The following is a 5,870-nucleotide window of genomic DNA, read 5'->3' as shown; positions in this document are numbered from 1 at the left end:
AAACAAGGAGAAGGAGATCTTGTACCAAGTAAAAAGACGAAAACTTGAATACCTGGGTCACGTTATGAGAAATCCGGAGAGGTATCGACTGATACTACAGGGAAAAATTCAGGGAAAGAGAAGCATTGGACGACGAAGATAAGGTCCGTGTCGCCATCATGTTAGCCAACATCCAGAATGGATAGGCACCAAAAGAAGAAGAAGAAATAGTAAAGCTCTCAAAACATTCAACAACAAACACCACATTGCGTCCATACACGAACCCAACTCAAAACATCGAAGATAAACAACTCCGCTGGTCCTTCGAGCCGGATTCAACCACCGAGAACATCCCCGCAAAAAACCAAACAAGAAATCAGACAGCGTTTCTTCCACCCCCCACCCCTCTTAGCCATTCCATCCGCGTCCCAACCGGGCGGGGTATCCCCCTTCGCGAAAAAAAAACGTGCAGTCGCCGCCTTTGTTTCTGTCTTTTTAACGTATTCATCGCGCCCGCGAAGCTGGCGGTGAATTTCAATCGCGCGCGAGTCCAGGACGTGGAAGGATCGACCTGTCGGCCCGAACGAGCCTTCCGGGGGCCAACTTCGCGTCGGATTTATCGATGACGAGCGGATTATCCGACCCGAAGGGACCATACGGGGAGATTAACCGGAAAAAAAACAAAGAGAGGGCGCTGGCGGGCGATGGCGCGCGACCCGCTTGAAAAATTCGATTGGGGGCGAATCGGGTCGCTTGGGAGGATCGCGGGTGATGGATTTGATCGTTGGGAGTTTGATTGGCGCGCGGGAGTGATGGTTGTTTCAATTGGCGCAGCGTGTTTTGGGATTCAGATAGGTTGTAAAGAGATTAGGTAGATTTTATTCAAATAATAGGTTATCTAATCTTTTTTTTTCTTCGAAAAATTCGAAGGGTAAGAATATTTTTAAAACCAATTAAATATGGTAAAACAAAAAAACTCTCTACAGTGCGGCAACGATGCCAGAAAACGTTTTATAATGTCATGGTTCAAGAATAGCTAGAAGATAAAAACAAAATTCCTCTCTGAAAGTAGAATTTCCTAGGAACCATTCGCAAAAATCTAGTAATATTTTGAGTCAGCATCATTCAGATAAAATTTCAGCTTTAAATAAATTATTTGTCCAAACGTGTTTTAATCTAACCATGCAAAACAATAAAGGAGCATTGTCTTGGTGAAAGAGAACTTTTCAATTTTGCATTTGAGGAAGTTTTTTCTTAATTTCAGCACATGATAAATCCAATAACTGACATAATGCTAGGACTTTTCCAATAATTCAACCTTTGTATATACCAATGAGCAGGGCAGAATTTGGGAATGAATAAACGACCGTAAAAAACTTCTGGTGCTTTTTCCATTGTGCATTGCTCGTTCTCTGAACAGATTACTCTATGATTATGTCAAAATATCTGGAATTTTTTAATTTTGAGCCAAAAATGATAGGGAATGATGAGACCCGATTCATTGACGACGAAATTGTCGTCAAATTCAAGTACGTTCGTCCAAACGACCGTCCGTAAACATGATAACTCCCGAACGAAAGAATTCAAAATATGGTCACTGAAATATTCATACTTTTTTTTATTTTCTATTTTTTTCTTGATCAAGAGGAGCAATCAATATGACATTTCTCAATTATAATTTCGTTAATTCACATCTAAATGTTGCATGTCATCTCCATCGAATTTGTATTTTTGAAATTTTCAGATAAATAACATTTCCAATATTTACGGAACCCCTTGTCAGCATTCACGATCAGAACCTACCTTAAAAATTTCAAGTTTCTAGGTTCCTCCGTTAGAGAGTCTAAGGGATGAACCGAATTACATCGTCAGTTAGTCGAACCTTATCATTCGAGACCAATATCGGCTCAAAATTTGAAAATCATAATGATTAATGAACCTTTCTCGGTTCAAAATTCGAAACTTACAGACATTCAAACAGAGAGACGTGTTCATTAAAATGTAGAGAAATCATTCAAGACATCAAACCTTTAACCTCAGAATACGTTGAAATTATCTAACCTTTTCAGTTCCTTCCTTACATCCATCTTTTTCAAATATTTTGGAGTCACGTTGAGTATCCATTCATTTAGAAGACATCTCAAAGTGAAAATCCCAATAGAATATCATCAGTGACAAGTCCAGACCTCTGCTCCAATGTAATATCTATCAGCTAGTACTCCTGAAAATAATAAATTGTTGTAAAAATGTTTTCGATACTCGATCATTCAATAATACATAGGTATACCTATTTCAGAAGAAATACTAGAAATTAGCCGAAAATGAAAGAAAAACTATTATATTTGCCTAGAAGTGGTTCACAAAGAATTCTATGCTTTCAAGATGCGCACAGATATGAAATTTACTAACCTTCCAAGATTATGTTCAATTCTAGTTTGATCTTTATACTGACGTTATGTAAACGATGAAAAATTCGAGACAAATATCCAAATCTCAGAAAGTATAGGTACAGTTGAATGATTATCAAAATAGAGAGGAATATATACCATCAAAATTCCCAATTGTATTCTACAGCATCCCAGGATTCCCAGGTATCCCAACAGTTTTCAATTTACTTTGAGAAGTGAAGAATAAGTCGGGAAAATATAATTAGGACCTATTAGTACACGAGTGGTATGAAAAGAATCAATAATACTTACATTTACGTTCGAAAATCTTCTTCCATTCACCACATACCTTATATAATTCATGACTCGACACAAAATGTCCGTGAAATCTACGAAAATCAAAAGCACAGACTTCTCGATCACAAATATTTAACAACTAGCGTAAACAACCACCTGAGTGACGACTGCGCGACACGGTATAATGAAAAATATTGCCAACTGCATTTTGACAGAGATAAACATAATATGGCAAATTCAAACCTGATTTTCTTCATCGTGTATTTCAATTCGGATGATTCATCTTTCGTGAATTATCAACATATGGACAGATGATTGGAAAAAGAGAACTTTTTGTAATTTAAGCCACCCTGTATCTCTTACCGTTTTTTCTATATCCCTGTAGTGCCCCTCAAAAAAATTCTAACTTTGTATATACTACCCGACATATTCATGTCCCACCATCGACACATACGCCTAAAGCCCCGCGTCCACTTGTCTCTTCCAACCGCGTCGTTTTCAATTAAACACACGCGTTGTGTGTCAACCTGTTCGGGGATTCCCGAAATTCTATGCTAATGAGGGTTGGTCTGCCGGGGTTTGGGGGGGTGTTGTTTTAGAGGGGATGACGCGACCCTTTACGTATTCATGGATTTTGGAGGGGAGGTTAGGGTCAATCGACGGAAAATACGGACGAATTTTACGATGTAACCGGTGTCGTTGGGGACACAGAGTTCATAAAAAAAGGTTGGATGGGGGGGATTTACGTCAACGTTGGGATCCCCTGTATAATATCGGAGTGTTTTCAATGAGCAGAGAGCGACGACATAATTTAATTTTATCAGAACATATTGAGCGGTTATTCCCTGAACAGATCGCTCTGTCAACTCGTACCGATGACAGTTTGTATTCTGTGGTCAGGAACGGATTTGGATTTTTTTGAGTAGGGGTGAAATCTGAGAAATGCCACCCCCTACCGAAAAATGCACCCTTGTGATCATTATCGTTCCACTATTTCCTACCAAAGAAAGGCTTTAAATTGTCATTCAACTTTCCAAATGAATCTGCAGGTTTGGAATTAACAGGAGAACAAAATTTCAAACGACAATATCCACGGAACCCCTTACCAGATTATGTCAATTAACGAACTCAACCGAGGCATTGGATATCCGAAGCTACCCTGAAAATTTCAAGCCTCTAGGTCTTGCCGTTCTAGAGAAATTTTGCTCAAGGACATCCGAACGGACGCACAGAATCAAAATAATCGTCAGCGTCGAGTCAAAACTTATCGAAAATTCTAAAAACACATTCATTGTGACGAAATGATAGAGCAATCGCTTCTATGAAATTTATATCAAAAACCGTTCATCCCACCAATTCGTTCTCAGCGTCAAACGACTTCTCATCCTCATGTTCCGTGAAACGATACGTCACTCGACCCCCTTACTTCCCCAAATTAACGACTTACCACCCCCTTCGCATGACCCACCCCATAACACATCAAACCCCGTTACGTGTCTTCGCGAAACGGCCATCGTAGACGTATCCGGCGACCCGTTGTGCGTCCATCAATCGTTTTCGACTGCCGCTTATCCGGGCTGACGGACCAGACGTTCGGAATTGTCGCGAATCTGTTCTGTGCGTGACTCGCGCCAGTATGCCATTGTTCTGGGCCGTCTGCGATAGCGGAAGACCGACTTGACGTCTCCATCTAGGCCCCGACGACTGCGATTGTAAATTTCTGTCAGAGGGGTGGGGGCGGTTGACGTAGAGTGCCGGTTCTGGGAACTTGTGTCTTTGCCGATGTTCGTTATTGATGGAGGAATAGACGTTGCACGTGATCCGGGCGTAATGTGCAGTATGTGGCGAAGTTGGTTTAGTTTGCTCTGATTTTTGTCCACTTTTGGTTTATTATTGTTGATAATAATAAATCTTTGAAAACGTTGGAGAAAGCAAATGAATTTTGAGGAAAATATCGAAAAAGCCTATTTCTTTGTTGAGATTTTGAATGTAACGGGTGTTTTTTTTCGAGGTATATAACTTTAAGTAGGCATTACTGTTCAAGATGGCGACCGATTTAACAGCTGTCAAGTGGTTTATTCTCAGTTTGGTTTGGCAATTCATCATGAATAGACTCACGCCTGAACAATGCTTGCAAATAGTGCAATTTTATTTCGAAAATAATGGTTCTGTGCGGAATACGTATCGCGCACTACGTCCATTTTATTTTGTTTAGCGATGAAGCGCACTTCTGGTTGAATGGCTACGTCAACAAACAAAACTGCCGCATTTGGTGTGAAGCTAATCCTCAAGTGTAAGTCGAAACACCGTTATATCCAGAAAAAATGGCTGTTTGGTGCGCTTTATGGGCTGGTGGAATCATTGGTCCGTACTTCTACAAAAACGATGATGGCCAGAACGTTACAGTCAATGGTGATCGGTATAGAGTCATGATTACTAACTTTTTCATTCCTGAATTGAACAACCATGATGTCCAGGAGCTGTGGTTCCAACAAGACGGCGCAACATGTCACACAGCTCGTGCCACAATCGATTTATTGAAAGACACAATTGGTGACCGCCTAATTTCACTTTTTGGACCTGTTAATTGGCCTACAAGATCTTGTGATTTAACACCGCTAGACTACTTTCTGTGGGGCTATGTAAAGTTATTGGTCTATGCGGATAACCCTTGACATATTGGAATACAACATTCGCCGTGTTATTGCCGATATACGGCCACAAATGTTGGAAAAAGTCATCGAAAATTGGACGTCCAGATTGGACTACATCCGAGCCAGCCGTGGCGGTAATATGCCAGAAATCATATTTAAAATGTAATGCCACAAGATTATCTTGCGGATAAATAAAATTCATATCAATCGAATAATTCGGCGTTGTTTTATTGCAATTTAAAGTTCTATAGCTCTAAAAAAACACCCTTCAGAAAGAAAAACATTCATGCTTTCAAGTATGTGAGAAGAAAATTCACTGATTTTCCCGCAGCTCTGGACGCGGTCAGCGTCTGGATGGGCGACCGGACATTTCCCACACGCTGAATCCTCTTTTCAGCAAATGAGGTCAGGTAATTTTCCGTCGAATTTCCACGACTTAATCCCACTGACCCAAACGGTCAACAAGGCAGCATCCTCCTGAAAACCAGAGGGTGTAGAAACTCAGGCATCCACTCTCGATCTTCACGAGAGAGGTTTTCCCGACCCGCTGCCT

The sequence above is a fragment of the Harmonia axyridis genome, chromosome 6 (genome assembly GCF_914767665.1).
Source record: "Harmonia axyridis chromosome 6, icHarAxyr1.1, whole genome shotgun sequence".
Taxonomy (NCBI): Eukaryota; Metazoa; Arthropoda; class Insecta; order Coleoptera; family Coccinellidae; genus Harmonia; species Harmonia axyridis.
This window is presented reverse-complemented; position numbering follows the sequence as displayed.